This window comes from Bufo gargarizans, chromosome 3, assembly GCF_014858855.1.
Source record: "Bufo gargarizans isolate SCDJY-AF-19 chromosome 3, ASM1485885v1, whole genome shotgun sequence".
NCBI classification, from domain to species: Eukaryota; Metazoa; Chordata; class Amphibia; order Anura; family Bufonidae; genus Bufo; species Bufo gargarizans.
In genome coordinates, this window is record NC_058082.1 from 81,266,157 (window position 1) to 81,290,013 (window position 23,857).

Consider the following 23,857-nt stretch of genomic DNA (forward strand, 5'->3'; position numbering starts at 1 on the left):
TAGCGCGTTTACCAACGTGCGCTTGTACTCGCGCATCTTCCTATCACGCTCCAGTGAAGGAAGTAAGGTGGGCACATTGTCTTTGTAGCGTGGATCCAGCAGGGTGGCAACCCAGTAGTCCGCACACGTTAAAATGTGGGCAACTCTGCTGTCGTTGCGCAGGCACTGCAGCATGTAGTCGCTCATGTGTGCCAGGCTGCCCAGAGGTAAGGACAAGCTGTCCTCTGTGGGAGGCGTATCGTCATCGTCCTGCCTTTCCCCCCAGCCACACACCAGTGATGGGCCCAAGCTGCGTTGGGTGCCACCCCGCTGTGACCATGCTTCATCCTCATCCTCCTCCACCTCCTCCTCATCCTCGTCCTCCTCGTCCTCCAGTAGTGGGCCCTGGCTGGCCACATTTGTACCTGGCCTCTGCTGTTGCAAAAAACCTCCCTCTGAGTTACTTCTAAGAGACTGGCCTGAAAGTGCTAAAAATTACCCCTCTTCCTCCTCCTCCTCCTCCTCCTGGACCACCTTCTCTTCCATCATCGCCCTAAGTGTTTTCTCAAGGAGACATAGAAGTGGTATTGTAACGCTGATAACGGCGTCATCGCCACTGGCCATGTTGGTGGAGTACTCGAAACAGCGCAACAGGGCACACAGGTCTCGCATGGAGGCCCAGTCATTGGTGGTGAAGTGGTGCTGTTCTGTAGTGCGACTGACCCGTGCGTGCTGCAGCTGAAACTCCACTATGGCCTGCTGCTGCTCGCACAGTCTGTCCAGCATGTGCAAGGTGGAGTTCCACCTGGTGGGCACGTCGCATATGAGGCGGTGAGCGGGAAGGCCGAAGTTCCGCTGTAGCGCAGACAGGCGAGCAGCGGCAGGATGTGAACGCCGGAAGCGCGAACAGACGGCCCGCACTTTATGCAGCAGCTCTGACATGTCGGGGTAGTTGTGAATGAACTTCTGCACCACCAAATTCAGCACATGCGCCAAGCAAGGGATGTGCGTCAAACCGGCTAGTCCCAGAGCTGCAACGAGATTTCGCCCATTATCGCACACCACCAGGCCGGGCTTGAGGCTCACCGGCAGCAACCACTCGTCGGTCTGTTGTTCTATACCCCGCCACAACTCCTGTGCGGTGTGGGGCCTGTCCCCCAAACATATGAGTTTCAGAATGGCCTGCTGACGTTTACCCCGGGCTGTGCTGAAGTTGGTGGTGAAGGTGTGTGGCTGACTGGATGAGCAGGTGGAAGAAGAGGAGGAGGAAGCCGAGAAGGAGGAGGTGGCAACAGGAGGCAAAGAATGTTGCCCTGCGATCCTTGGCGGCGGAAGGACGTGCGCCAAACAGCTCTCCGCCTGGGGCCCAGCTGCCACTACATTTACCCAGTGTGCAGTTAGGGAGATATAGCGTCCCTGGTCGTGCTTACTGGTCCACGTATCTGTGGTTAGGTGGACCTTGCCACAGATGGCGTTGCGCAGTGCACACTTGATTTTATCGGATACTTGGTTGTGCAGGGAAGGCACGGCTCTCTTGGAGAAGTAGTGCCGGCTAGGAACAACATACTGTGGGACAGCAAGCGACATGAGCTGTTTGAAGCTGTCTGTGTCCACCAGCCTAAATGACAGCATTTCATAGGCCAGTAGTTTAGAAATGCTGGCATTCAGGGCCAGGGATCGAGGGTGGCTAGGTGGGAATTTACGCTTTCTCTCAAATGTTTGTGAGATGGAGAGCTGAACGCTGCCGTGTGACATGGTTGAGATGCTTGGTGACGGAGGTGGTGGTGGTGTTGGTGGTACATCCCCTGTTTGCTGGGCGGCAGGTGCCAACGTTCCTCCAGAGGCGGAGGAAGAGGCCGAGGCGGCGGCAGCAGAAGAGGCCGAGCAGAAGCGGTAGCAGGGGGAGCCTGAGTGACTTCCTTGGTTTTAAGGTGTTTACTCCACTGCAGTTCATGCTTTGCATGCAGGTGCCTGGTCATGCAGGTTGTGCTAAGGTTCAGAACGTTAATGCCTCGCTTCAGGCTCTGATGGCACAGCGTGCAAACCACTCGGGTCTTGTCGTCAGCACATTGTTTGAAGAAGTGCCATGCCAGGGAACTCCTTGAAGCTGCCTTTGGGGTGCTCGGTCCCAGATGGCGGCGGTCAGTAGCAGGCGGAGTCTTTTGGCGGCGGGTGTTCTGCTTTTGCCCACTGCTTCCTCTTTTGCTACGCTGTTGGCTCGGTCTCACCACTGCCTCTTCCTCCGAACTGTGAAAGTCAGTGGCACGACCTTCATTCCATGTGGGGTCTAGGACCTCATCGTCCCCTGCATCGTCTTCCAACCAGTCTTGATCCCTGACCTCCTGTTCAGTCTGCACACTGCAGAAAGACGCAGCAGTTGGCACCTGTGTTTCGTCATCAGAGACATGCTGAGGTGGTATTCCCATGTCCTCATCATCAGGAAACATAAGTGGCTGTGCGTCAGTGCATTCTATGTCTTCCACCGCTGGGGAAGGGCTAGGTGGATGCCCTTGGGAAACCCTGCCAGCGGAGTCTTCAAACAGCATAAGAGACTGCTGCATAACTTGAGGCTCAGACAGTTTCCCTGGTATGCATGGGGGTGATGTGACAGACTGATGGGCTTGGTTTTAAGGCGCCATCTGTGCACTTTCTGCAGAAGACTGGGTGGGAGATAATGTGAACGTGCGGGATCCACTGTCGGCCACCCAATTGACTAATGCCTGTACCTGCTCAGGCCTTACCATCCTTAGAACGGCATTGGGCCCCACCAAATATCGCTGTAAATTATGGCGGCTACTGGGACCTGAGGTAGTTGGTACACTAGGACGTGTGGCTGTGGCAGAACGGCCACGTCCTCTCCCAGCACCAGAGGGTCCACTAACACCACCACGACCATGTCCTTTACTAGATGTTTTCCTCATTGTTATCGTTCACCACAACAACAAAAATATTATTTGACCCAATGTATTGAATTCAAATTCAGGCCTTTTTTTAAAGACAACTAACACTATCTGGCTATCTATTAAGGTACCGTATTACACTAATACAATCACAGCAGTAACCACAGATTTAGCTGACTATAAATTTGAGGCCTATTATTTAGGCGCTGGGTGACAGGTATAGGTTTACTGACAGAATTAGACTTGGAACTGCACAGTAGCGTGTGTGTGAAGTTATTCAGAATGACCCTATGTGCACCTTGAATCTGATATACCCTTTTAGGGATAAATTTAAAGTAGGCCTGATACAGCAGAAACCACTAAATTAGGAAATTGCTAAATTGGGAATTGTATTTCAACCCAGAACAAAAACTGTGCTTTGACGGACACTAAATAACTTGACCAGCCACACCAGTAACAACAGATTTAGCTGGATATAAATTTGAGGCCTATTATTTAGGCGCTGGGTGACTGGTATAGGTTTACATACAGAATTAGACTTGGAAATGCACAGTAGCGTGTGTGTGAAGTTAATCAGAATGACCCTATGTGCACCTTGAATCTGATATACCCTTTTAGGGATAAATTTAAAGTAGGCCTGATACAGCAGAAACCACTAAATTAGGAAATTGCTAAATTGGGAATTGTATTTCAACCCAGAACAAAAACTGTGCTTTGACGGACACTAAATAACTTGACCAGCCACAGCAGTAACGACAGATTTAGCTGAATATAAATTTTAGGCCTAGCATTTAGGCGCTGGGTGACAGGTATACGTTTACTGACAGAATTAGACTGGGATATGGCCAAAAAATAACCACACTATTGATGGTTAAATGCACTTGGTGTGACAGCTTGACCCTGATGTAGGATTTAGCCAAAAAACAACCACACCATTGAGGGTTAAATGCACTTGGTGACAGCTTGCCCCTGATGTAGTATATGGCCAAAAAATAACCAGACTATTGCTGGTTAAATTCACTTGGTGTGACAGCTTCACCCTGATGTAGGATTTAGCCAAAAAACAACCACACCATTGAGGGTTAAATGCACTTGGTGGCAGCTTGTGCTGGCACACCACAAGACACAAAATGGCCGCCGATCACCCAAGAAAAAAGTGACTGAAAAAACGCTCTGGGCAGCCTAAAAACTGTGAGCAATTCAATAGCAGCAGTTCAATCATCCACAGCTGCAGATCGATCTCTGAATGAAGTCCTTTGGAGGAGTTAATCACTGCCTAATCTTGCCCTAACGTGGCAGCTGCAACCTCTCCCTATGCTGATCAGAGCAGAGTGACTGGCGGCGCTATGTGACTCCAGCTTTAATAGAGGCTGGGTCACATGGTGCTCTGGCCAATCACAGCCATGCCAATAGTAGGCATGGCTGTGACGGCCTCTTGGGGCAAGTAGTATGACGCTTGTTGATTGGCTGCTTTGCAGCCTTTCAAAAAACGCCAAGAAAGCGACGAACACCGAACCCGAACCCGGACTTTTACGAAAATGTCCGGGTTCGGGTCCATGTCACGGACACCCCAAAATTCGGTACGAACCCGAACTATACAGTTCGGGTTCGCTCATCCCTAGTGACAATAACTGGCAATCATTAGATTAAAATTAAGTGTTTAGAGAGGGCTCACCTGCTAATCAAGAACGGTATGGGTGCTCCTGCCAAGAGGATTCACCCAATCCTCTAAAAAGATTATGTTAAAAGAGATACAAGTTGGTAGGGCACACCAGCACTTGGATCCACAAGGAGAGTTTGATATAACAGTATATTTATTTATTGTGACATATAATATCTATTTAGACATGCTAAAATATAACTAAAATATTCTAAAATTCATAAAGCATCTAAAATGCAATAGTGTAATACAATATTAATTGTAATTTAGTGCTTTTCTGTACTTGGACAGAATTTTGTTGAAGCATGCGGCCTCTCCAAAGGGTTAACCCAATTGATATCCGGATAGGTGGTATTTGGATGTTGGAGATCAATCAAGTAGTCAAGTACAATTTTTTAGAAAAGGCTAGTTTTTAAAGATTTCTTGTATCCTTTATAACTTAGTCTCCACTTCACATAATCGGTGTAGTACCGCTACACAATCGCTTCCTGTTTGTAGAAATAAACCGGAATGGTTTTACTCACTGTTTAGTGCCGGTTTTGTTATATCACTCGTGGCATCCCACGTGTAGTGAAGGTATTCATAGGCTGCGGTGTAGTGCGGTTTGGATTGCCGCAAGGCTTGTAGGTATCTTTTTGCAGGGTTCGGGATCCTCGTGGTCGTTTACAGCTGTGCTGCCCTGGAGATCACCTGGTAGTAAATTCCTTCTGCGCTACTTATATTACGCAGGGTTGATTCTCACCAGGGAAGAAAATCTCCGCAAAGACAGACAGATCTCCAGCTTTTCTTTGAAAAATGAATATTCACCGATCCCTTTCTTTAAGCGCTTTAGGTCCTCCGGTTCTCTGCTTTCTCTCATGGGATTAATTACCATACGCGTTCTGAGTGGACTACGACTCCTTCTTCAGAAGGAGTCGTAGTCCACTCCGAAACATGTATGGCCATTATACCAATACAATGCTGCCAGTGAGATCGCCTTGACGTACGGCAGACGAGCTAAGATGGTTTTATACAAAATGCATTGGCAAAGCATCTCACTTTATAAATAAGTGTAGCATTAGCACTATAATTTTTGTGACTATGGCATTGTTGTACTTTATCTGATTTGCAGGGTGCTTTTTTTCCTCTAGGTTCCCCGATCTCAGCCAGGGTACGCCGTTACCGGAGTGGAAGTGCGTGACTTCCGCTTCTGGACTGCGCAGATGCCGTGCTCACATTTGACCACTAGTGTTGATCACGAATATTCGAATTGCTAATTATTATGGCGAATATCGGCACTTCGAGAATTCACGAATATTTAGAATTTAGTAATATATATTCGTAATTTCAAATATTAGAGATTTATTTTTTATCAGTACACATGATTTCTCCCTGCTTCTAGCTTGTGGGCCAATGAGAAGGCTGCAATATCTTCACCTTTAGGAGTAGTGTTGATAGCGATTTTTCGTAATGTGAATTTTCCTTGCGAAATTTTCAATTGCCGATTTCCGCAATCAAGAAAATAATGACTGGAGATAACGAATTCTCAAATTCGCGAGTATATGGCGAATATTCGCCTAATTATTTGCGAAATATCACAAATTCGAATATTGCCCTTGCCGCTCATCACTATTGACCATGGCATCTGAAAGGGAAAATGTATGCGATCAGCCTTATTGCTGATCGCATACATGTGCCGCAGGTCTCTGCTATTTAAAATAGCAGAAACCCGGCGGCTATGTACAGCGGAGTTCCTTAAAGGGTTAAATGGGATAAATCAAAGTATTTGCAGGCCCATAGTTGCTAACAGTCCAAGTAAAAAGTCGGAAAGGAAACAAGGCTGACGTTGAGGACCATGGGAAGGGATGGAGTTTAGTGTGCAAGCACAACCACAGCTGTTGGATTGCAGGGTGGTCGTAACCCCTGGATATGAGCAGTGCATAATGTGAAAGAAAACTGAATCCAGCCAGCAAAGGAGGCAATATAGAATCAACCGTTTATTTAGATATTACAGAAGTGCAGTCACCAAATTCTTATTTTTTCCCCCCTGTGGTTTGCTTGCTTTGTCTTTCACCTGCAAAGAGCGTGGTGATAATAAAGGACAGGTCCACAAAAAGAGAATCCAAAAATAGTCAAATATTGAGAGACATTTAGCGTGGCCATAAGTGTTTGAAGTTTTTAAATGTCTCCAACGTCTCCCGAAATAATAAGGAATAGTTTATCTCTTATCTGCTTTGGAGATGACGTAGACTTGGTTCAGTCAGCCTCGGCATCCACTAATAGCAAGAGCTTTGGTGGTTTTCAGTGCTTTGTGTTTCAGGAAGACACCCGATTTCTGCTCCGGCTTCTCTTTTATTTCATGTTTGGATAATTTAATTCTCCGATTTTTTGCCAAGCTATTGTAAAACGCGCTTCCATTAAACAAATACGGTTTCACACTGAGCGAGTCACTGCTGTGAACTGTGCTTTTTTTTCTATCCAGGAACAAACATTTGAATACAAATGAGATAAATGTTGGAAATACATCAAGTGAAGGGGTTTCATAACACAGCGTAGGACTCTCCACCCATCGCATGACAATCCCAGCTCAGGTTGGACAGGGTGCTGTCAAGGAGCCAGAATAGCGTGCGACTTCAATGAGCGAGCATCCCCCACAACAGCGTGAAATAGCTTCAGAAAATGTACTGTTTTAAGTTCCCTGGGGGTTTGCTGTTGAGGACATGGTTGAGAAAAATGTGGAGAACCCGTGTGGGAAAGGTTTCCCTGCCACTTTCCTTTCTTAAGTGCATTGTGTATTCAGAAGCACTAATAATCTTATTGTACGGTTCTTAGCTTCTTTGTGCTCTGACCTTGGCATGGTGTGCACGAGCCGCTACCAAGCATAGTCCAAGCGGACACCCAGGCTCCTAGGTTAACGTCATGTAATACTAAGGCCTCTCTCACACAAACGATACGGATTGGCTCCGGATGCGCTCAGGGTGTGTTCCGTGAAACTCGCACCATTTCGCGAGCAAGTTCAGTCAGTTTTGTCTGCCTTGGCGTTCAGTGTTTCCGGTTTTTCCGCGTGGGTGCAATCCGTTTTGATGTGTTTTTCACGGCCGTGAAAAAAACCTGATGGTTTACAAACAACATCTCCTACCAACCATAAGTGAAAAACGCATTGCACCCGGACTACATCCAGATGCAATGCGTTTTTCACTGAAGCCCCATTCACTTCTATGGGGCCAGGGCTGCGTGAAAAATGCAGAATATAGAACATATTCGAACTGATGCATGAAAAAAAATTGAATGAAATTAATGGGTCAGGGTTCAGTGCGGGTGCTATGAGTTCACTTCACGCATCGCACCGGCGTGGAAAACTCTTGTGTGAAAGGTGGCCTAAGGGAATAGTGGTGAGTGGAAGGTGCCATATTCGATTTCACGATATTTGGCGAATATTTGATTGAATATTCGTCTTATATTCGTTGAAATCGAATATTCATCATTATTCTATTTATCGCGAATAATATACGATTTAATTATTCGCATATTGCGATTTTTCTTTTGACAGTATAAGGCAACGTTCCTATGACTATGGCTAGGCTAATATGTATATTTTACGAATATTCTATATATAGCTCTAACTTCGTCTTTTAGAATATTACGAAAAAGACGAAGTTAGAGCAATATTATGAATATTCGTAAAATACACATATAGACTGTAATTTAGCTAATATAGTGCTATAGTAATTTTTTTAATAGTGTACATATTTTCCAAAACTGAAGTTCAGAAGAGGCAAAAAAAATTGGACAAAAAAAAAAAGATTATAGCACTATATTAGCTAAATTACAGTCTATATGTGTATTTTACGAATATTCGTAATATTGCTCTAACTTCGTCTTTTAGAATATTCGTAATATTCTAAAAGACGAAGTTAGAGCAATAGAGCGAATAAATTCGTTATTTAGAATATTCGTTTTTTTTCCCCCCAATGTGTACTGTTATTCCACTTTGGCATACTGCTCCCCGACAAGCGTCCCCGTAACCACGGGAACGCCTGTGGGTTAGAGTATACCATCGGATCTGAGTTTTCACGATCTCAGGGAAAACCCAGATCTAATGGTATTTTCTAACCCACAGGCGTCCCCATGGTGACGGGGACGCTTGTCGGGGAGGAGTATGCGAACAACTGTACAGATAGGAAAAAAATAATGCCAAAATTCTAAATAATGAATATATTCACTATATTGCTATGTATTCGTTTTTTTAGAATATTGGTCATTTTATTTTCCATATGAAAACATGATTTCTCCCTGCTTAAGTTGCTTGTGGGCCAATGGCTTATTGACCCACAAGAAAGAAGCAGGGAGGAATCATGTTTTCAGATGTTAAAAAATGACGAATATTCGATAGAACAAATATATAGCACTATATTCGTAATATTCGCTAATTTACGAAGTTACGATATTCGCGATTAATATTCGCTATTCAATATAATATTCAAGCTCAACACTATAAGAGAACTGATAGAATAAAATGTTTCCATTGGAAGTCACCCATCATTTTCAGGCGTTTAGTTTTGGTTAAAAAAAATTAAAATTTTCTTTACATCTACCGCAGGTTCCTTAGGTTACTGAGGGACATCTTCAAGATTGAAGGGGATTGTCCAAGACTTGGTCAGTTTTCTAAAAAGGAGGTTAACGGGGTTGTGTCATGAAACATATTCTACATTTTTCAAATTAGCTCCTTGATCTGAATACTTTTGTAATTGCATGTAATACAAAATTTGTATAGTCCCTGATCTACGCTATAGAATGTGTGTGTATAGTGCCACCTGCTGTTTGTTCTTTTCCATATTTTTTTGCCCGTCTCACTGAGCTGGACGAACGTGCTCAGTTCACCTGCCACCGGCCGTATGTTCTGTGATAGTTACAGGGAGAGAGTTGAAGCAGAAAGGACCCCCAACCCCCGCCCCTGAGCTCCAGGCTGAAGATAATCTAGCAGAGCAATCGCAGCAGTGAATGTGGAGATCTCTGGACCTATGTGAGGTACAGGGCTGGTTCTTGTTTTGATATTGTTATGTACTATATGATGTCTGATTTAAATTTTTTACATCATTTATGACAAAAACCCCTTTAATGGGAGTCTGTTACCAGGAAATGTAATGATAAATCATGCTTTGTAGGGCTCGCCCGACTGAATGTAATGATACCATTCACTTAGTGATCGATTGCTTCATTCTGGAGAAAAAGTACTTTCAATCCAGATACAAATAAGAAGTTAAGTGCACCAAGGGTGGGCCCAAGCCCCCTTGTGCACCCTTGCTCCTCCTACATCCTTTGCTAGACCCTCCCTCTCCTTGAAGGCTCCTGCATATGACTGTATCCGTTTTTGTAAGCTGCAAGTTGCGGATCCGCAAAACACAGATACAGATCTCCTTCAGAAATGTCCTATCCTTGTCTGCAAAACAGACAAGAATAGCACATGTTCTATTTTTTTTTGCGGGGGGGGGGGGGGGGGGGTGGTGACACCTTTGTGCTGGCCGCATCCGTAAGCCCTCCAGTTCCTGCACAAATAGTCATCTCGCTTGGCCTTATCTTATCAATCAAAAAAGGAGAAGGAGAGGCTGGCAGAGGAGGAAGGAGGAGCAAAGGTGCAAAGAAAGGCTTGGGCCTGCCCTCAGTGCACTTATCTGCTCAAGGACTCAGGGCGTACCGGTACGTCCTAAGTTTAAATCGCGATTGCGGCGCCTCGGGGGTTAATCCGAACAGGATGCCGGCTGAAATCATTCAGCCGGTATCCTGTCACAACGCCAGGGGGGGGTCATGTGACCCCCGTATCGGCGATCGCAGAAAACCGCAGGTCAATTCAGACCTGCGGTTTGCTGCGTTTCCGGTCCATTCGGGTCTCCGCTGAACCGGAAAAAGACTGCGATCGGTGGTAATCACACCACCAATCACAGTACGAACATTTGGAGAGGCGGTGCTGGCCCTGGTGCTGAATGCTGCTGTCCAGGGTGCTGATTGGTGCAGGGGAGAGAGGCGCGAGATTCAAACTTCCAGCGCTCCTCTCTCCCCTCCTCTTCCTGTTGAGCACCCGCACCCTGCAGCACCGTTCAGCACCAGCTCCTGAGATCCCCCCAATCGGCACCCATCACCCTCCTGCACCCATCGCCCTCCAGGTAGGTTAGGGTCAGTGAGGGAGAGGCACCGTTAGGCAGGGATAGAAGGGAAAAGTTTAAAAAAAAAATGCACTTTTATCTAAACTTTTTTTTGTTTCAGCTTTGAGACCCTAGACCCCCCCCACCACAACTCGTGTGGGACCTTATGTACCCACTGCTGGATAACAGTTACCACTTGTACGTGGATAACTTTTATACCAGCATTCCCTTGTTCAGGTCCCTTGCCGCCAGATCCACGTTCGCTTGTGGGGCCGTGCAGAAAAATCAACGCGGCCTCCCTGCCTACCCCCTCCAGGTACCTATCCCCAGGGGTGAGACCCGTGCCATTACCAGTGGAAACCTGTTGCTGGTCAGGTATAAGGACAAGAGGGATGTCCTTATACTGTCCACGGTAACGGCATCACCCCTGTCCCTGTACGAGGTACCGCGGCAACGGTCCTCAAGCCCGATTGTATCGTTGACTACAATCGGTATATGGGAGGAGTTGATCTCTCTGATCAAGTCCTCAAGCCATATAATGCCTTGCGCAAAACCCTGGCATGGTACAAAAAGGTTGCGGTCTACTTGGTGCAGGTTGCCATGTACAACTCTTTTGTACTATCCCGAAGCGCTGGCAGCACAGGGACATTCCTCCAATTCTATGAGGCAGTCCTCAAGGCCCTGATCTTTTCGGACCGGGAAAGAGCAGGCCAGAGTACCTCGGGAATTGGAGGCGCCTGGATCATCCCTGGCCAACACTTTCCAGGTGTGGTCCCCCATACTGGAAAGAAGGGACAAACCCAAAAAAGGTGCAGAGTGTGTCGCAGGAGGGGGATACGGAAGGACACCACTACTCAGTGCGACACGTGCCCCGATCATCCGGGCCTCTGCGTTATCGATTGCTTCAGGGAGTATCACACTTCCATGGAGTACAAAATTTTTATAATCCACAACAGTCCCCTAGAGAACATAAAAAACTATGGCTCTCAGACTTTGGAGACACGGAAACAATTTTTTTTCCCCAAAAAATATTAGTTTAAGTGCAGGCATTCTCAAACTGCGGCCTTCCAGATGTTGTAAACCTATAACTCCCAGCATGCCCAGACAACCTACAGCCATCAGCAGGGCATGGTGGGAATTGTAGTTTTGCAACATTTGGAGGGCCGCAGTTTGAGGATGCCTGCTTAGTGTCTCCAAAGTCTGAGAGCCATACATATTGGGCATTGCCGCGTCCGTAAAAATCTTCTCTATAAAAATAACATTTGACCAAACCCCTCGGATGAACAGCGTTTAAAATATTAAATAAAAACGGTGCCAAAACACCCATTTTTTGGCAAAATTTCCATTTGAATCCTTTTTTTCCGGTAATAAAGCAAGGATTAACAGCCAAACAAAACTAAATATTTATTGCCCTGATTCTGTAGTTTGCAGAAACACCCCATATGTGGTCGTAAATGGCTATATAGCCGCACGGCAGGGCATAGAACGAATGGAACTCCATATGGTTTCTGGAAGGCAGATTTTGATGGACTGTTGTTTTTTTTTGACACCATGTCCCATTAGAAGCCCCCCCTGATGTAGCCTAGACTAGAAACTCCAAAAAAGTGACCCCATCTAAGAAACTACACCCCTCAAAGTATTCAAAAGTTACTTTACAAACTTTAACCCTTTAGGTGTTCCACAAAACTAAATAGCGAATGTAGAAACAATTTTAGAATTAAATTTTTTTGTTACCTTGCCTCAAAAAAAGTGTAATATAGAGCAACCAAAAATCATATTTACCCTAAAATAGTCCCAAAACAACAACCACCTTATCCCGTAGTTTCCTAGATGGGGTCACTTTTATGGAGTTTCTACTCTACGGGTGCATCAGGGGGCTTGAAAGGGTACATGGTGTAAATAAACCAGTCCAGCAAAATCTGCCTTTCAAAAACCATATGGCATTCCCCTTCTTCTATGTCCTGCCGTTTAGCCAAATAGTAGTTTACGACCACATATGGGGTGTTTCTGCAAGCTACAGAATCAGGGCAACCCATATTGAGTTTTGTTTGGCTGTTAACCCATTTTTTCCAGTAATAAAGTAAGGGTTAAAATGGAAAAAAATAAAAAAATAGAAATTCCAAAATTGTTTCTCCATCTGCCATTAACTCTTGTGGAACACCTAAATGGTTAACAACGTTTGTAAACCCAGTTTTGAATACCTTGAGGGGTGTACTTTCTTAGATGGAGTCACTTTTTTGGAATTTTTATTCTAGGGGTGCAACGGGAGGCTTCAAATGGGACATGGTATAAACAAAACCAGTCCTGCAAAATCTGCCTTCCAAAACCCATATGGTGTTCCCCTCCTTCTATGTCCTCCCGTTTGGCCAAACAGTAGTTTAGGACCACATATGGGGTGTTTCTGTGAACTACAGAATCAGGGCAACCCATATTAAGTTTTGTTTGGCAGTTAACCCTTGCTTTTTTCCTGGAAAAAATTCATTATATTGGAAAATTTTCCAAAAAATTGAAATTCTTAAATTTTATGTCCATTTGCCATGAAGTCTTGTGGAAGACCTAAAGGGTTAACAACGTTTGTAAAATCAGTTTTGAATACCGTGAGGGGTGTAGTTTCTAGAATGGGGTAATTTTTGGATGGTTTCTGTCACGGATGATCCGCGAGAGTACTGAACCGCCCTCCCAATATTATCAATATCCCTATCCCTTATTGATCAATGGGTCTATTAAACAGTATTTATTTCCATAAGAACCTACAATCTGATTACTCAGAGCGTCTCCTTCTGTGTACCCATAGAACAAAAGGGTACTTTTGTTCAAGTCAGTCAATAGATGCCCAGCAGATAAAGCAATTACAGCTGGTTTCCTAAGGTTGGCCCTACACAAAAGAACTTCCCTTTCTGCAGAGATATCACAGCTAGGTGTGAAGACTACACCTGGGGGGAGCCATTTGGTGTCGCTGCCATAAAGGGCTTGTAAGCTAGCTTGAGTCAGACAGGCCGACATCAAGGTTCCCAGATTAAAACATGAATCTGAGATATGATTTTTACCCTTTCTTACGGACGTAAAAATTACGTCATCGTGTCACTCAGAATTCACTGGACATTTAGATATGACAAACATAACTCTAGGAGGTGCCCAGGTAAAGTTATAGTGTTACCCCATCATAGAACCAGGTATAATAGTCATATTTGGTATCCCTGGACTCCATATTTTGTGGGGAATGTGAATCTGTGCTCGTTACTTATGTACAGCAGAGACATCCCGAGATATGGCACATACCATATTTCAGAACTGGCATTCATCTCAGAAATACAGCCGGCTCCAGCAGGCGGACTCTCAATTCCCCCCCTTGATTCTGGGACCCTTATAACAAAGACCTAGAATCTGCTAAAGAAGTTCTCCACTTTTAACAACACCTGAAGAGGGCCTCAGCCAGAGAACCCGTGGGCTGTAGGCATATTCGGATTATTACACTGGACAAAGGTTTCTTGGACTGTATCCCTGCCACGGACTATTTCACCAACAGACATCTTTTCTTTTGACAATAAGTATTTTCTTTCTTTTCTCTCTTTTTGTTTATTGGACTATACTTTCCTTGATTATTGTGTTAATAGTTACTGTACATCTTGATAATTTGTATTGTATATACATATATAATAAATGACCTCCCAGTCATTTCTCTAGCCATATGCCTGCTTTCAAACACTGCAAAAACTTACCCTAGTCTCTCCGAAGAGAAAGGTACTCGGTTCTGTTATTTCGATAGGGGGTTCCTTACTCCCATAAATTGCAAGGTGGTGGCAGTTAAACTACCCTGTGTGTGGTTCCGGTTCGGTCGCTCACACACTTACTGGCGGTCAATCGGCGGTCCAATCCCTGCGCTTTCAGCCTATTGACTGTACGGACTCAAGTTAGACTGTCGGTGTGCTGAAAGTGGCTGGGAGGCCTGTTTGCGGATTGACCACTAGGGGCGCTGTGACGGTTTCATGACGTATTGTGGCCACGGCGGTCGCAGTTCGTCACAGTTTCTATTACGTAAGCCTCACAAAGTGACTTCAGACCTGAACTGGTCCATAAAAAGTGGGATTTGGAAAGTTTCAGAGAAATTTCTAAATTTGCTTCTAAACTAAGCTATGTAACATCCCCAAAAAATAAAATATCATTCCCAAAATGATACAAACATGAAGTAGACATATGGGGAATGTAAAGTCATCACAATTTTTGGGGGTATTACTATGTATTACAGAAGTAGAGAAACTGAAACTTTGAAATTTGCAATTTTTTAAAAATTTTTTGTAAATTTGGTATTTTTTTATGCAAAAAAATTAACTTTTTTGACCCAATTTTAGCAGTGTCATGAAGTACAATATGTGACGAAAAAACTGTCTCAGAACGGCCTGGGTAAGTCAAAGCGTTTTAAAGTTATCAGCACTTAAAGTGACACTGGTCAGATTTGCAAAAAATGGCCAAGTCCTTTAAGGTGAAATAGGGCTTAAATCTGGCGCCTGCGCCGTACCTGTCTTCAGTCGGCACAGGCGCACTGAGAGGAGGACGCTCGTTTGGCCGCTCCATCCTCAATGCGCCTGCGCCGATTATGTCCCATCTACACCCGGCGCAGGCGCACTGAGGAAGGAGCGGCCTCCTCTCAGTGCGCCTGCGCAGACTGAAGACAGGCAGGGCCCGCAGTCAATACACAAGCTAGAATAGTCATATTTTGTGATTTTTATTTTTTTGTGATTTTTATTTATCATGATTGTATATTGATGTATTTCCTTTGATTTTTAGTATTTTTATTTTTATTAAAATATATTTTACAAATATATGTTTAGAGCACCTGCCCATTATTTATTATATCTGCAGACGCCAGATAGGTGCATAATTTTCATTATTTTGTATATATATTTATATTATTTTTTTTTGCTCGTTTTGTGTATTGTTTTTTTTTCTATTTTTGTCTTTTTTTTTTCTTAATTGACCTACACCTGGACATTTCTTTTAGGGCTTATGCACACAACCGTATTTTCTTTCCGTGTCTGTTCCATTTTTTTTAGCGGACCGTATGTGGAACCATTAACTTCAATGGGTCCGCAAAAAAAACAGAAGTTACTCCATGTGCGTTCCGCAAAAAATAGAAAAAATAGAACATGTCCTATTATTGTCCTATTATTGTCCGTATTACATTCCGCAAAATATGGAAAATACATACGGTCCTGCGCCTGTGCATGAGCCCTTAACGGTACGGCAAGCAAACGGTCTTGCAGTTTCTGCCAAATAGATAATTGGTTTCATTTTCTGAACTCTAGCATTGGCAGGGATGTACATAAAGGAAAAGCATTCCTCCCTGGCAATAAAAAAAAAAAAAGGAGCAAATTAATTCCATGCCGATTTTGCCATGGATATTGCTGCTTATTTACTGCTCATTCCAGCCTCTCCATTGCAATAGGTGAAATCTGCGGTGGAGATCTGCACTCTGCAGCATAGATTAACATTCTGCAGATTTCAAATCTACACTGCGGGTCAATTTACAGAGCTTTTCTTTTTTTTTTTTTTTGCATAGTGCATGAAATTTCTTAAAATCTTATCCACCACTACTGTAAAACGCAGAGGATTTGCTGCACACGTACTGTATATCCGCTGTGTCAGATCTGCCTTTTGTTTCGACCATTTATGTCCTCATCCCATTTAATAATTGCAGTAGCTGCAGATACAAACTGCAAGTGCAGACAGATTCATACGAGGTTTCTGCCAGAATGCCGCGTGGGCTATATAGCTATTGGACGTATTATATGGGATAATGACGTGTATGGTTTATAATAAGGGCTCATGCACACGGCCGTTGCCGTTTTTGTGGTCATCAAATTGCAGATCTGTCAAACACGGATACCGGCTGTGTACATTCTGCATTTTGCAGAACTAAACGTCCAGCCCTCCATAGAACAGTCCTATCCTTGTCCATAATACAGACAAGAATAGGACATATTGAGGGGCTGTGGAACGGACATATGGATGCGGACAGCACACGGAGTGCTGTTCACATCTTTTGCTGCCCTATTGAAGTGAATGGGTCCGCATCCAATCTGCAAAAAATGCGTATCGGGTGCGGACAAAAAACAGAGTCATGTTCATGAGCCCTAATAGTGTCCACCTATTATTCCTACTATTGATCTGTTCACCCGTCACCTTTTTTTTTGTCTTTATACTGTCCTTTTTATTTTTATTTTTTTTAAATATATGGACAAATCAAGATCAAACTGATGAAACCGGTGATGAATACAGATGAAATTGTGTAATACATTTGGTTCTCCCTGTGTTAAAATGTACATTAGTCGGACAGAATAATTGTTCACTTCTGTATATACTTTTACACTTCTGTAAGATTTCTTCTCTCTCTATTGCACAGATTGTGCACCATTTCTGGATACAATGTACGGAAGTAATGGTCAGGTTTTTCAACACTAACCATTCATAAGAGCTTGCAGAGCTGAAGCCTCGAGTGCCAGGAGGAAGAGGAAAATGTGCTAAGACTTCGAAGAACGGGAGATGGTGACTGAAAACATCACTCAGTGTGAACCAGTATAGTTTTAGAGAAAAGGAATGCCAGGATAATTTGGCAAGAATGTAGTCTTACATCAACACCCCACTGGTGCCCACACGGTGCTATTGTCAAGAGAAGGCATGAATCTCTCTCCGTTCATGCGCTACCTCTTGTCATCTTCATTAACAAATGCACAATGAAGGTTAAATTGAGGTCAAGCCATGGTAGGTACTGTGGAAAGGAAGTCCAATGACTTCTAAATATGTGAGGCTGTTTATAATATAGTATGCTGAGAATCCATATAAATTGTTTCATATATCTTTGTGCATATTCTATGTTACGCTTTATATTTCTTTTGCCATGCTGCCATCTAGTGGCCAGACTACTTTATTAACTGCTGCATTGTAGTATAGGCAGTAGGACCTTTAGGTCATATGGCCGTTTCTGAAGGTCCTTAAGTTAGTAAAGTGTTTTGCTGTTGCAATATTAGATTGTAAGCCATGGTGGTTCTCTGGTGCAGTGTGCTAAGCTGTGTAACATTACACTGAGAGCTGAAAGAGTCTGGCCTCAGATTCGATGATTGGTGGGACGTTATACAACGTTTGGCCCAGACCATCCGTTATGTTGATAACAACATTATGTAAGGGACAGTCCTCGACATGGGCACGTTATAAATGAGCAGGTGTCCCTGTGTTAAAGGGGTTTTCCAGTTCTTTATTAATGGCCTATCCTCAGGATAGGTCATCAGTATCTGATCAATGAGAGTCTGACTCCTATTGTGTTAGGTTTTCAGAGTATGGACTAGGTCCATCCCTTGACTAGTTAGTGTTGAGGGAGTCTAGTCTGAGCAATGCAAGGGAGAAGACGTGTGTGTTACAGCTCCTGAACGGTTAGGCCCTAGATTAGAGAACCCTAATCTCTGAGCCTACAATTGCTTTGGAAGTAACCCTACTACAAAAGTACTCCAGGGAAACGTAGAGACCAGACATATAAGATGATCTAGAACTCACAAGGCCGTGCAAGCTTCAAACAGTAAGGTATTGTGCTCATTTAAGGCAAAAAGGTTTTGCTGGTGTGGAGGGGATTGTAGTTAAAACATCCCACCACACATTAAGACAGACTGGTCACCTGTTTCTGAACTTTTGCACTCAGTCCAAGAACTGCACAAGGACTTAATAAGAATCTTATTGCATGCTTGGGGTTCTTCTGAGAGACTGCAAAGTGTTCTTAAGAAATAAAGATGAGTACTACAACCACCATCATTGTTGCTGTCCATATGATGCTATTGACACACCTTGGAACTGTGCCTTACGGCTATTTGTACTACTACTGCTATCATCTACTTAGTAAAGAGAGACTTTATTTATTACAAATAACAGGCCTGATCATTGTCTCCACTGTCCACCGGTCCTACCTTGCACCCAGCAAATCATCTAACATCAAGGGCACCCCATCCAACACCAAGCAGGAGCTCCGATGCAGTGGTTTGCCCTTAGGGAAGAAAGGGTACACCCTCCAGTCACCACACAGCACTAGAGAGTGCAAGAGTGGGGATTGCCACTATCATCTGTGAGCACTACCACCACTCTCAGAGCCACAACCACCACCCCAGCCTTCACTCACTGTTCCTGGGACGTTGCAGATAAAAGGCTCCTTCCAATGTGTAGTTTACAGCACTTGCGTACTGCACTTCAACTACCATTCAATTGTATGGGAGCTGAGATGCAGTTTCCTGGCACGACCACTACACAGTGGACGGAACCGTTTGCTTCCAGTTCCATCCATTGTATAGATTCCGGCACTGACGACTGCCCAAAACTTTGGTTGGGGCAATCGGTGTAGGACCCCACCTATCTAATATTGATGACTTTTCCTGAGGACAGGCCATCAATTTCCAAGTTATAGAAGCCCAGCAGTGAACTGTAGTGGGAACACTTGACAACTACTACTTGGCACCTTACTGGCAAGATTGTCACCTATGAAGTAATGTAATTTAAACCTAGAACCCTGTTAATGATTGATCATCTGGCAGTATCTACTTCATGAGACATGTAGTGTTACATGCCAGTTATCCAAATGAATGGTCAGTCATGTAGTACATGGACAGCCTGGGTCCTCCTGAATGAGGGCAGCTTTTGATCTGGCTAATAAAGAGGGGGATCAGAGTGAAGGACCCACCTATTAGCCCTTATAGAGCATATGGAAAGGTGCTGTCATCATGAGAGGAGCACATTATTGTCATTTTCAGTAGAATTTTCTGCCCCTTTCTACGGCATGTGATATGGTTTCTTTCACTGTAACATCTGGCAGTTATTAGTTATCGAGGCCGGCCTCCTCTTCCTACTCAAATTACACAATTATGTTTATCTGGTGTCGCCCTGAATTTGTCATTATCCTCTCTCTGCTATTTGCTGGATGAGTTCCCTGAATCAGTATGAAATTTCAGTGTCTATGTCACAGCCGTCTGGGTAATTATGTTCTCATTCCATGTCATTGATCTTTGGGATAATTTGCATTATATTTGTTACGTACAATTATGGTCCAGTAGGTATAGTCACAGTGGCTTTCTGTACTTCACTCCATTTTTTCCCCTACTTACACGCCATAATGTATTTGCAATAGTGCTATATGAATATATAATAAATGTCATAGTCGGACCTCTGAATGGTAGCATGGACCCAATTTGTCACTTTGAGATTAGACTTAGGGCTCTTTCATAACAATGTTTTTCACGCATTATCTTTGCATTCAGGAAAAATCACATCATGTTCTATATTGTGCATTTTTCACATAGCCTTGGACACATACAAGTGAATAAGGGTGATGCGAAGGACAAAAGGCTCCCATATGCAAAGCTTTTTCACTGATGGTTGGTAGGAGGTATAGATTGGTATTCTCCAGTTTTTCTTCATGTGCGTAAAAACGCATGAGATCCGGATACAATCCGGATAGTAAAATGGAAACACTAAACGCAATTGCAAACAAAACCGATTCAAATTGCATGCAAAAACATCAGTGTCTTCCTGAACTGGTCCTGACACAATCCATATCTCTTATGGGAGAGGGCTAAACTAGGTGAAATGGGTAAGGGACTAAACCAACAGACACGTAGATCAGGGCAGTCAGAGAGTCAGGAAACAGGTCAAATCCATGACACACATTTACAAATGAACAGGAACCAAGGAACCTTATTATTCATGCATGGCGTGGTATCTCTGATCAGGTTCATATCAGACCACCAACCAGCTGACATCGACCTATCAACCTAAAATGTTGTTCAGCTGGCATGCATTGTTATGGAGGGCCCGGGGGTGGCAGTAGTGAGACAAGGACAGGGACGTCGACCACACAACATTCTGTAACAAAATGTGTAGAATGAAAAATATTGGAATTTTACACTGATCTGCAATAACATTAAAACCATATTTTCATATTGTGTAGGTCTCTCAAACAGGTCTGACCTGTCTATGCATGGACTCCACAAGACCTTTGAAGGTATCCTATGATATCTGGAACCAACATGTTAGCTGCAGATCCTTTAAGTCCTGTATGTTACAATTGAGACCTCCATAGGTCAGACTTGTGTTTCCAGCATGTCCCACAGATGCTCCATTAGATGGCGATCTGGGGAATTTAGAGGCCAAGTCAACACCTTGATCTCATTGTCATGTTCTATGAACCACTCCTGAATAATTATTGCACTATCGCAGCAGGGACTAAATCCTGCTGAAAGAGGCAGTTGCTTCTCTTTACTTAGTGTGTAGCAACATTTAGATAGCTAGTATGTGAAAGTAATATCCACATGAATGACAGGAACCAAGCCTTTGCCAGCAGATTATTGCCCAGAACATAAGACTACCTCCTCCAGCTTGTCTTCTCCCCATACTACATCCCAATGCCATTTCTTCCCCAGGTAAGTGACACACATGCACCTGACCATCCACATGATGTAATCAAGATGCGATAATCTGTAGTACCAAAGAGCAGGGGGTACTTGCAAATTGTTTTGCTTATTTATGCTATTTTATTTTATGCTTTGCATCAGCAATATTTGAATATATGGAAGTGATGGAGTTAGCCAACTCTGACACGGCCCCTAGGGAAGCTGAGGTGTAGACTGTAAGTTTTACCCCTAGCTCAGTCTAGGGAAAGTCATGTCCATGTGCTTCACTCCTCAGAACTAGGCCTCAAGCTACAAAGACTAATCATCTCTTCATGATCTACCAAGAAAGAACCATCTTCACATTGAAATACTGCTGATGAGAAAGAAAGTAAATTACAGAATCTGTAAAGGCCGAGTCAATAAGGTACACTGCTATCAAAAGCCATAGACATTACTGCTGTGAGAGGAATACTGCTAAGACACCATCCACTTAGACTTGACCCAGTTCATCATTTCCTTAAATCTGTAGTCCACAGAAGCATATTACAGCTATCTTATCAAATGTATTATTGTCAACTTCAGATTGTGCAGGGGAAGAGTGAAGGAGTACAATAAATCTAAACCTGGCCTATACCCATACAAGACCATCTGGGGAAGATCTGCACTGTACATTATTGGAACCATAGTCTGAGACTGTTGGAAGTACTACAGTAAAGAGTGAGGTTTATTCTGTAAAATTTGACATGGTTACTGACTCCCACACTATAAGCTGGCCATTGCATATCCCTACACACCCTGCCTTGCACCTATACAAATGTTGACACCAACGGATCCCCAAACTACCATCAAGCAGGAGCCCTAACACAGGGGAGTACGCTGAGGGACGAACGAGTGTGTCCTGTCACTTCACTGACCCTTGGGAGCAATGGTGTGAGGAAAGCCACTGTGATAGACGTTCTGCAGCCAAAGCCACTACTACTCCCATCCTCCACTTTGGCTCCTCTGGGGCTTGCTGCACCTAAGATCAGGTCCCTTTCTTACATGTCTAGTTTTTATGCTCACACCTATTGGTGTTTTTGGCATTGGACAGGGGTCATCATGTGCATTTCAGTATTTTGTGCTACTTTAGTTCTTCTGTGGGATAGGAAAAGATAGTTTTTGCGCTCCACACACATCACAATCCATGGGCTCCCATGACCCTGTTGGAGGTATTCTTTTCTTGGACCACTTATGGTAGGTACTCTGTCCACTGTATACCATTAACATCCCACAAGACTTGCCATTTTGCAGATGCCTTGAACCCAGGGTCAGATTGGTCCACCAGAGTACCATAGAATCCTCAGATGGGCCCAAGCTCTGACAATAATGGACCTCTAATAAGAAAAGGGCTCTTAAGGTCCTATATATACAGAGGGTGGGCCCTCAGAATGATTTCCTCTTGTGGGCCCAAGGGACTTCAGTCTGCTACTGCCTGTCTCAGTGATCTAATTTGGCTCTTGTCAAAGTTTCTCCCATACTTATGCTCGCCATTTTTTTTCTCGCTTCCAACACATCACCATAAAGAACTAATTGTTGACTTGTTTCCTTATATATCCCATCTCACAACAGCTGACATTGTCATAGGATGATCAATATAATTTCTCAGTGGTTTCAGTGTTATGGCTGATTTGTGTGGGACTGCAGGTTATTGCTGGTTCATGAACTCGTCCTGTATATGGCCCACACAAACAAGGGTGGTGTTGTATGCAGGTTCTAACACTGTAACAAGAGTGAAAACTTCTGATTTAAATGGGAAGAACTATCCTTGGAACCATACATTATGTCACAAGTCATGAACTTCATGATAATTATAACATTTTTTATTTTTTTTTTACAACTTCTGCCCATGAGTCCAAGGTGTCATCTGTTGTCCTCCCAACTTCTGCCACCCATTGCAATCCTAATAAATAAAGCAAGGAAAGGCTTGAGGCATGGTTACACTGCAATGAGTAATCTGTGTGCTGACTTCCAAGAACCAGCTGACTTCCAAGAACTTTTTCATCTTTTTATCATGAATATACATCAAGTTGTAAGGCGGGTGAGGTTAAGTCATAAATTAAATTTCATAAATTTTCATACAGTGCAGGTAAATAGCAGCATGGCCCCAGAGGGATGCACCCAGTCTTCTCTAATGAAAGGCACCAAACTTGAATGTTACACAAACTGCAATACCGGACAGAAAGACCCAAAACACAAATTAGAATAGTAACAATGGAGGTTCTCTGGTTTAGTGTCCTATAATCTTTTCCCTGATTAAGGGATATGTGTCAGTTACATCTTGCATAGCCTCTCAAAGGGCCTATACTGCCTCTTAGCTCTGGGTTCATACTCATTCTTCTCATACAATTTTTTAGGGGGACTTCCTGGCTACTCCACCCACTGTCACAATTGTGTGTGGAGGCTCCCTGGCAACTCAACTGACGAGAAGGGCATCTCCTTTTAAAAAATGAATTGCTCTGCTTGTGAAAAACAGAGCATTATACATTCTCATACTTCTATGGGGCCATCTACACGTGTCACTCCCAACCAATCATGGTGGCCAGTGCCATACTTCCTTGCCACCAGCTTAGACTGTGCACAAAAAACATTTGTTACAAGGTGGGCCACCAGAACTCATACAATAAACAAGCTGAAAAATATTATGCAGCGAGCCAGCACAGAGGATGGGAGTGGTAGTGGCCTGATGATGATGTGTCATGCTGTACTCCCTCAGCCCATTGCTCCCTGGGGTTCAGTGCAGTG